Source organism: Henckelia pumila, chromosome 3, assembly GCF_033568475.1.
Source record: "Henckelia pumila isolate YLH828 chromosome 3, ASM3356847v2, whole genome shotgun sequence".
NCBI classification, from domain to species: Eukaryota; Viridiplantae; Streptophyta; class Magnoliopsida; order Lamiales; family Gesneriaceae; genus Henckelia; species Henckelia pumila.
The window spans coordinates 125,322,466-125,332,906 of record NC_133122.1 but is presented as its reverse complement, the minus strand read 5'-3'; the positions used below and the strand labels follow the sequence as shown (position 1 = coordinate 125,332,906).

Genomic DNA, 10,441 nt, shown 5'->3' with positions numbered 1-10,441 from the left:
AACAAGTTTTTGGCGCCGTTGCCGGGGAGTAATTTTTGATTTTGTTTAGTCTTGTTACCAATTAGTCTAAGTTTTAATTTAGAGCTTTTATTTTATTTTATTTTAATTACTAATTAATTTCTTCTTATTTTTAATTGCAGTCTATGCGACGATCACAAAGTGCAAACTCTTTGCTATTTGATCCAGAAATTGAGCGTACTGCACGAGCTTTAAGAAGAGCTAGAATAGAAGAAATTGCAAGAATGGCTGAAGAAGAAGCACAACAACCTCCCTTGGTGCCGATTAGAAATCACTTCAGGCCGACGATCCAGACCCACTATTCTGGAATCGCTCGAGGGACAATAAATGCCAACAACTTTGAATTGAAGCCGGCCTTAATCAACATGGTTCAGTAGAACCAATTCAATGGAGCTGTCACAGCTGATCCTCATTTACACTTGCGCACCTTTCTTGAGATTACTGATACAGTAAAAATAAATGGTGTTTCTGAGGATATAATACGCTTACGTTTGTTTCCTTTTTCTCTTAGGGACAAGGCATGGAGTTGGCTGCAGTCATTGCCACTAGGAAGCATAACAACTTGGGAGGGCATGGCAGTGAAATTTTTGGAAAAGTTTTTTCCACCATCAAAAGCAACCCAGCTGAAGATTGAGATCAGTACCTTTCAATAGCATGATTCAGAACAGCTATATGAGGCATGGGAAAGGTACAAAGATTTATTAAGGCGTTGTCCTAATCATAATTTTGCAGATTGGGAAGAAATAGAGTTTTTCTACAATGGACTGAATACGCCTACAAGAATGTTTGTGGACTCTGCTGCTGGAGGTACCATATTTACCAAGGATCCCATTCATGCTTATGATATTCTGGAACAGATGACTATCAATAGTTATCAATGGCCGTCTGAACGTATGGGAGTCAAGAAAGGAGTGTACAGTGTGGATCCTCTTACATCCATCACTGCACAGCTATCTGCATTGAGTACACAAGTTGCTTCTCTGAACAAGGTAAATATCCCAGAACCTGCAGGTGTGTCGGTTGCCATAGAATAATCTCATCCTCCTGAAGAAGCTCAATACATCAATCCCAGAGGTTACGGGAATTATCGAGGTAACCCTCCACCTAATGCTTATCATCCTGGCTTACGTAACCATGAAAACTTTTCCTATGCCAACAACAAAAATGTGTTGAAACCCCCTCCGGGATTCAATACAAATCAAGGTGAAGGGAAATAATCTTTGGAGGATGTTGTGTCTAAATTTGTGACTGAATCTAACAAGAGGATGTCGAGGACTGAAACTCGAATGGACAGCATGGAGACACACATGTGCAGTTTGGGAGCTATGATGAAATCCATGGAGACACAGATTGGACAGCTTGCACATGCTTTGAAGGATCAAAACAGAGGACAATTTCCTAGAAATACTGAAGTGAATCCAAAAAAACAATGCAAAGCAGTTGAGTTAAGAAGTGGGAAGAAGTTAGAAGCTGAAGAGAAGAGCAGAGCAAAAGAAGTAGAAGAACCAGTGCCTGAAGAAATTGTGGTTGAAGAGCCTAAGAAGGAATCTGAATCTAAACCGATGTATAAGCCAGAGCTTCCATACCCACAGCGGTTTAAGAAGAAGGCACTTGATGAGCAATTTTCCAAGTTTCTAGACATCTTCAAGAAGATACACATCAATATTCCATTTGCAGATGCCTTGGAACAAATGCCTAACTATGCAAAGTTCATCAAAGATGTAATGTCCAAGAAGAGGAGATTGCAAGACAATGAAGTGGTGAATCTGGCAGAAGATTGTAGTGCAATCCTGCAGAAAAAGTTGCCACAAAAGCTTAAAAATCCAGGGAGTTTTACTATCCCTTGTTTTATTGGTGGTTCTAAAGTTAATCGAGCTTTATGTGATTTAGGAGCAAGTATTAATTTGATGCCTTTTTCTGTATACAGGACTTTGGAGCTTGGAGAAGTCAGATCAACCACCATCACTTTAAAGCTGGCTGATCGGAGTATCACATATCCTCGAGGTATTGTGGAGGATGTTTTGGTGAAGGTCGAAAAGTTCATCTTTCCAGCAGATTTTGTAATTTTAGACATGGATGAAGATGAAGAAACTCCTTTGATCTTTGGACGACCTTTTCTAGCTACTGCACGAGCACTGATCGATGTCCATAAAGGAGAGCTCACACTTTGAGTTGGTGGTGAAGCAGTAATTTTTAATATCTATCACACCATGAGGGGACCAAACGAGGTAAGTACATGTAAAAGTATTGAAATTGTTGATTCTCATAATTCCTTTTCATATGCAGGAATTACCGATCCACTCGAAAGATGTTTGGTGGCGGATGAGGTGGTTGATAAGGAAGAAGATTGGGAGTTAAATGAGCAAAAAGCAATCCTTGACAGCGCTCCAAAAGAAAAGATGGTAAGTCCTAAGGAATCTGAAGCTTTGGAGAATAGTGCATCAGAGGTATCCACTGAAACTCATGATTTGAAATAATTTCCTGCGCATTTATGTTATGCATTCCTTGGTGAAAACTCTACTTATCCTGTTATTATATCTGCTCATCTGTCTGCTGTAGAAAAAGATAAGTTGTTGAGAGTTCTGAGAAATTTTAAAACTGCGTTAGGATGGTCAATTTCTGACATTAAGAGTATTAGTCCAACAATTTGCATGCATAAAATTTTGATGGAAGAGTCTTACACCCCTTATGTTGATCATCAGAGGCGGTTGAATCCCGCTATGAAAGAATTAGTTAAGAAAGAAGTGTTAAAACTGTTGAATGCGGGAGTGATTTATGCTATTTCTGACAGTAGTTGGGTATCTCCTGTTCAAGTGATGCCTAAGAAGGGTGGGATTACTGTGGTTAAAAACGAAAATAATGAGTTAATATCCACACGTACAGTAACTGGCTGACGAGTTTGTATAGATTATAGGAAGTTGAACAAAGCTACTCGTAAGGATCATTTTCCACTTCCTTTCATTGATCAAATGCTTGACAGACTTGCTGGTTATTGCTATTACTGCTTCTTAGATGGGTATTCAGGTTATAATCAAATCACTATCGTGCCAGAGGATCAGGAGAAGACTACTTTTACGTGTCCCTATGGCACGTTTTCTTTCAGAAGGATGCCGTTTGGACTGTGTAATGCACCTGCAACTTTTCAGCGGTGTATGATGGAGATTTTTGCAGATATGGTGGAGGACGTGATGGAAGTTTTTATGGATGACTTTTCTGTATTTAGTACCTATTTTGATCATTGCTTGCATAATCTGTCTCTTGTTTTGCAGAGGTGCCAGGAAAAGAATCTAGTGCTAAATTGGGAAAAATGTCACTTTATGGTTCAAGAGGGCATTGTCCTTGGACATAAAGTGTCATCCAATTGATTAGAGGTGGATCGCGCCAAAGTGGTTGCAATTGAGAAGATTCCACCTCCAAAGAATATCAAGGGCATCAGAAGCTTTTTAGGCCATGCAGGGTTTTATCGGCGTTTCATCAAGGATTTTTCTAAAATCACAAAACCCCTGTGTAATTTACTTGAAAAAGATTCTACATTCATTTTTGATGATGATTGTTTGCAGGCCTTTGAAAAGATCAAGACGGCGTTGACCACAGCACCCATCATGATTGTGCCGGATTGGAAGGAGCCCTTTGAGCTTATGTGCGATGCTAGTGACTACGAAGTAGGCGCTGTATTAGGCCAGAGGAGAGATAAGATGTTCAGAGCCATATATTATGCCAGTCGCACCATGGATGCCGCCCAGCAAAACTACACTACTACAGAAAAAGAGATGCTTGCAGTAGTTTTTGCTTTTGATAAATTTCGTCCATATTTAATTGGTACTAAAGTAGTTGTTTATACTGACCATGCAGCGATTCGCTACTTGTTTGCCAAAAAGGACGCTAAGCCATGCTTGATAAGGTGGATTCTACTTCTACAAGAGTTTGATTTTGAGATCAAAGACAAGAAGGGGAGTGAAAATCAAGTTGCAGATCACTTGTCGAGATTGGAACTAGAAGACGTTAAAGAGGAAGAGAACATAAAGGAACTGTTTCCAGATGAACAGATCTTTGAGGTAAGTTCCTATATCCCATGGTTTGCTGATATTGCGAATTTTTTGTCTTGTGGTGCTATGCCTCCAGAGTTGAACCGACATCAGAAAAATAAATTTTTCTATGACGTTAAGTTCTACTTGTGGGATGATCCCTATGTTTTCAAACGTTGTGCTAATCAAGTGATTAGACGATGTGTGGCGGGGCAAGAGGCAGCTGAAATTTTGGATCAATGCCATTCCTCTCCCTATGGAGGACATTTTGGAGCCACCCGAACTGCCGCTAAGGTATTACAATCTGGTTTTTATTGGCCTACGTTATTTAAAGATAGTTATACCTTAGTGAAATCATGTGATAAGTGCCAGAGAACGGGAAATATTTCTAGAAGGCATGAATTACCCCTCACAAGCATTTTAGAAGTGGAATTATTGATGTGTGGGGTATTGATTTTATGGGTCTTTTTCCCCCTTCTTTTGGATACACTTATATCCTATTGGCAGTGGATTATGTGTCGAAATGGGTGGAAGCAATTGCCACCTCTACTAATGATGCTCGTGTTGTAGTCAAATTTTTGCAGAAGAGCATTTTTACACGGTTTGGAACACCACGAGCAATAATCAGTGACGAAGGTACGCACTTTTGTAATAAAATTTTTAATACCTTGCTCACTAAGTATGGTGTCAGGCATAAGGTGGCGTGTGCATATCATCCGCAAACCAATGGTCAAGCGGAAATTTCTAACCGAGAAATCAAGCAAGTATTGGAGAAGACGGTGAAGACGAATAGAAAAGATTGGGCAATCAAGCTGGATGACGCATTATGGGCATACCGCACTACATTTAAAACACCAATTGGGATGTCACCATATAGGTTGGTGTTTGGTAAGGCATGTCATTTTCCTTTGGAGTTAGAGCATAAAGCATTTTGGGCGGTCAAGAAGCTGAATATGGATATCGAAGCATCGGGGGAGTTACGTAAATTACAGTTGCCAGAATTGGACGAGTTTAGAAATGACGCTTATGAGAATGCCAAAATCTACAAGGAGCAAACGAAGAAGTGGCATGACAAAAACATTGTACCTCGCGAATTCGAACCAGGTCAGAAAGTATTGTTATTTAACTCCCGTCTAAAATTGTTTCCAGGAAAATTGAAGTCCAGATGGTCTGGACCATTTATGGTGGAGAAGGTATATCCGCACGGTGCAATTGAGCTGCGATGTACAGATGGAAGAATATTCAAAGTGAACGGGCAAAGGGTGAAACATTATTATGGTACTGAAGTATGAAGTACTGAGAGTACTCTCCTCACAGACCCAGCTTAAAACTGGTGAAAGTCCGGCTGAGGACTATAAAACAAGCGCTAAATGGGAGGCAACCCATTTGATCTTTTTGTTTTAATTTTTTGTTTTTTCGGTTTTTGCATTGAATTTTGTCATTTTCTCGGTTTTTATTTATTTTTCTCCCTTTTAATTCTTCTCAAGAACCATTTTCAGAAGGTTATGCGTGCCTGCGCCTAGTGTGGCACGCCCGCGCGTGAACAATTCAATATGCGGAGTCTTCGTCCAGATGGTTATGCGCGCCCGCCTCACTTTTGGCGTGCCCGCGCCTGACAATTATGAAAACAAGTGAAATTTTACAGAGTGCTATGCGCGGGCGCCTGTCATTGTGGTGCGCCCGCGCGTCGATTTACGAAAAAAAAAAAATAAGGAGCAGTGGGCTATGCGCGCCCGCCTTGTCTTACGCGCGCCCGCCTCGTCTGCAAATATAACCCGATTCCTTTCCTTCTAATCTCATTCTCTCTTCTAATTTTACCCTCTATTTCCTTTTCTTCTCTCCATTGTTTCTCTCCATAGTGCCGATTACACTAGATCTATTCCTATATTGTTTTTATTTTCCTTTTTCTCTCTACACTATTGTTCTTCCATCCATCCTTTCTCCTTGCTTTCTAAATTCTTCATCCTATCTAATTGTTCTTCGTTCGAGGGCGTAACACAGAGCTCAGTCCAAATTTCTATTTTCTGGGTTGTGCGGAGTTTCATCTGGCGAAGGTGGTAAGTTTTTTTGATCACGAGTGTGCACGGTTCTGTTTATGGGGTTATTGAAATAGTGGAGATTGTAGCATTGATTTGTCTACGAGTTGGGGTATTTTTCATTAGTTTTGTTGATGCTCGTTTCACGTTGACGAGAAAGTTGAATTGATAGTTTAGGGGTGTCAAGATTGTTGATTTGTTCTTGTTGAATTGCAATAGTATTGTGCCTTCCAAGTGTTTGATTTATGGCTCCAAAGAAGAAAACAAAGTTGGGCGAATCCTCTTCTTCGGCTCTGAATTTCGATGATCATCGTTTTTGGAATAAACAGGCCGAGGAGAACTATCAAGCGTTGCTATCCAAAAATATTTTGCCTGAAAGAAGATTTGATACCACAATTGGTTTTGAGCCGAATGGCATCATACGGTGTAATGTTGGGGATGAGGTGCTACAGCGTCAGTGGCTTAAATTTGTTAAGCAGCCTCAAGAAGCTGTTATTTCATTGGTGCGAGAGTTCTATGCCAATCTGAAGGTGAAACACGTTGACTTCAAAGTATTAGTGCGAGGACACATGGTGCCGTTTGATTCGGTTGCAATTAACACTCTATTTCTTATCCCGCCAATAGACAATGATGAGTATGTGGCATATCGAACTGGGGATATTGATTATGATGCTATTATCCAGTCTATCTGTGTCGAGGGCGCTGTATGGAGGCTGGGAAGTGATTTGAAACCATCCAAATTGAGGAAGATTGATTTGAAAAGGGATGCCAAGAGGTGGTATGCTCTGGTTTGCGCTAAACTAAAACCAACTGACCATGATCATGAGGTCACAAGGGAGAGGGCAATTCTAGTATATTGCATTGTAGAGGGCATGTCTATGGATTTAGGCCGAATTTGTCAAGAGACCATTCAGAACGTCTTCACTGGTCGTTCGAGGGGGGGCCTAGCTTTGCCATCTATTATTACGGATTTATGCGAAGCAGTGGGTGTAGATTGGAGCCCTACTGAAGAGTTATTGAAGCCCACAGCCCTGATACCCGATGGGGGTTCTTCCACGTGCCATCCATCAGCTAGCGAACAGAGAGAACGTGCTGCCCGACGAGCGTTCAATGCTACCGCAGCGGCTAGTAGAGCTTCTGCCTCACAGACTCAAGCATCACCATCTTTGGAAGCGCGTGTGACATCTCTTGAGGAGGATCTGCGCCAACATCGTCAAGAATTCCATCACCTTCATCAAAGACATGACGTTTTCATAGATTACATGATGGGATTCACTGGTGCATTGAGCCACCAATTTCCTCAAGCGGCGAGCTCGGCTCATCCTTTTCCCCCTTATCCTCAGTGGCCACCTGCCTTTGGTACTTCAAACCCGGGACCTGCTGTTGATAGTGACGATATGAGTGATGACAGCGACGACCACTGACGATCTTCGTTTGAGGTACATGTCCTATTTCTTTCTTGTTTAAATCATTGAGGACACTGATTGTACCAAGTTTGGGGGGATTTTGCTTTGTGATTCAAAATTGCTGAAATTGTTCCTGAGTTTTTTTTATTCCTTTTTGTGTTTTGTTTTTGTTTGTTTTTGTTTATTGTGTTTAGTCTCCTGTGTTGTGTGGTGTTGGGATGAATTTGTGAGGTTGTGAAAGGGTGAATTGTTGAGTGAATGTGAGTAAATTCAAGAAACCATGAAAGAAATGAAAAGACATTGGCCAATGATGCAAAAGATTATTTTTAGCTAAACTCCATGATTGAACTAAAAGAAGTTTTATGAGTGAACTAATGAGATGAATGAATCCCTACATATTCTGTGATTGTGCTTAAATCTGAGTTGAAACATACAAACATAGAAATGAATGAGGCAATTTTTTGGATCTTTGGGCCTGATCTTTATTGACATTATTTTATCCTTAGTTGCCCTTCGAGCCTTCACAAGATATACACGAGTACTTTAGGTACATGATCTGAGTCGTGTTTGAAATCATCGTTTCCTGTTGATGATTGATTCTTTTCTGCACTGGTTAAAATTTGTATGATTTACTTGTGAATTGAGATTGTCTAGGACTAGTTCGGACACCCTTTGAGGCGCAATACGGGCAATACTGAGATTAGGGATGATTTAGGCATTTTTTCTGAATTTGTTTGAGCCTTTCAAGCTACCTTGTAATGCATGTTATCCCTAGTACCTTATTTGAGCTTTATTGAAAATCGAATGGCATGCGTGTAAACGTGTGATAAACCCCCATTTGTCATTATTTCAAGGTCCTACATTAACTACCTGAATAGCCTAAACACTATTTCCTACCCTTAAGGTAGTAATTTGAATTCTAAAATGTTATATGCTCCTAGTTGATATTTTTGAAACAATGGAATGGTGTGATGGTGAATTGAAAAGAAAAAATGAAAAGAGGTAGTACAAAGAAAAAAAAAAGATGAAAGTTGAAAGAATGAAGTGAAGAAATAAGTATGAAAGTGTGGATGAAAAAGGAGTTGAAATTAGAGTTTGAGCATAATTATGAATTACTCCTTATTTTGAATTCTTATCCTTTATTTGCAGCCATGAGCCAGGCCTTACATTATAAGCTAATTAAGTTCTATTGACCGAGTCTCAGTTGCCCAATATACTAGTGGAGAAGGGTTGCGAGAATTTAGCCTATGGATGATTGATTGCCATTCTTAATGAATATGAAATTTTTATCGAAACACGCGCAAACGTTTCTTTTGTGAAATAACCTGATTTTTGTGTGTTTTTCAAAGGTATCTAACCTGTTGTATGATCCATTTACCTTTGAAAGTCCTCATGATCTATGAATGTGTAAATTGATTTGGATAAGAGTATTTTGAACGTGAGTTGCGGGATTTGTAAGTTTTGGAGGTTCACTAGCATGTGTTTGTTGAAAATTAAAAAGTGATAGTTTGATATGATTGGATGAAATTTTTTGAATATTTTGCTAAGGCCATTGTTTCCTAGTAATTCTTGGTTGGTCTTGATTTGTTGAGTGGAATAGTTAGTGTTTTGTGCTTGAGTCTTGATTGGTTTTGCTCGGGACTAGCAAACATTTAAGTCTGGGGGAATTTGATAAGTGCATTTTGTCCACTTAAATTGTGTTGATATTATTGGATAATTGCTGGGTTTCGAGCGGAATTATGTGGAAGAAGTTGTTGTTTTTGTTAGATGACAGGAAAAAATGAATTAATGATGAATGGAACCAAAAGAGTCAAGAACAGAGCGAAGCAAGCGAAGATGGTTCATATTTTGAAGAGTAGATGAAGACAGGGCAGAAGGTCATGTGCGCCCGCGCCTGGTGTGGCGCGCCCGCGCGTCAATTGAACAGGGTTGTGGAATTTTTACAGAGTGTCATGCGCGCCCGCGCATGACTCTCGCACGCCCGTGCGTGAAGTCGATGAGTGAAGTTTTTGAGACAGTGTTCCATGCGCGCCCGCGCCTGGTGTGGAGCGCCCGCGCATCGTTGTCTGTGTGACGAATGCTGTGTTTAATTTTGGAAATTTTTGGGATACTTTTGGAATGTGTTTGGATGAATCTTAGGGGCGTATTTAAGGGTTTTTCAGACCTAATGGAAAGGGGAGCCGCCAAAAACACAGAAAAAATCTTGAGAGAAAATTCGTGTAAGTTTCGATCGAGATTTGAAGTTATTTGAAACAAAGACGAAGACTTTTCGACCAGACACGGAAGAAAGACGACGACTTTGTATCTTTATTTTATTTATTTCTTTTGAGTTGAATTATGTTTGAATTTCTGAACATGATTTATGTTGCTATAAATTTTATTATGAACTAAACTCTTTAAGTCTAGAGGTCGATGTAGCCTGGTCAAGACATATTTATGAATTGTTGATTTTAATGAATTGAGTTCTTCTAAATTAATTGTGATTCTAGTTTTGAAAGTCTTTTCAATTTACTGGCCATAAATTTATTTGTTATATTTATTCAGAATCCGGCACTCGGGAGAGGGGATTTAGAATAGGATCAATAGAATTTGCACTGTTAATTCTTTATATGACTCGGGAGAGCTTATAGCTTTAATAGAGCCTAAAAAAAACATTGTTTTACACATATCATTACAAGTAGATTTTTAATAGGAATATTGGAATCGTTCTATAATTGATACATGCTATTTGATACTCGGGAGAGGGAAATAGTATAATTTATGTATTCTTGGTTATTAATTGAAAGGAATTCATGAAAATAGATTGATTCGGATTGAATATTGTTGAGACCAGGTGAAATCAAACTTCTAGACTATTTTTCTCTGATTGTTAATCTCTTAAGGATTGTGTTTGTGCGCGCTTTTCAATCTTCTTTATTTATTTAATTTGTCATAAATCTTCTAAAGTTCAATTTTC

The 10,441-nt window shown here is 39.5% G+C and overlaps 1 non-coding gene across 1 annotated transcript; it reads right to left on the bottom strand.

Annotated features, from left to right (window-relative positions):
- Positions 1-639: 639 nt before the first annotated feature.
- Positions 640-745, bottom strand: LOC140893643 (small nucleolar RNA R71). Its single transcript, XR_012153237.1, has one exon. It is a non-coding gene; the product is annotated as a small nucleolar RNA R71 (small nucleolar RNA).
- Positions 746-10,441: the final 9,696 nt, after the last annotated feature.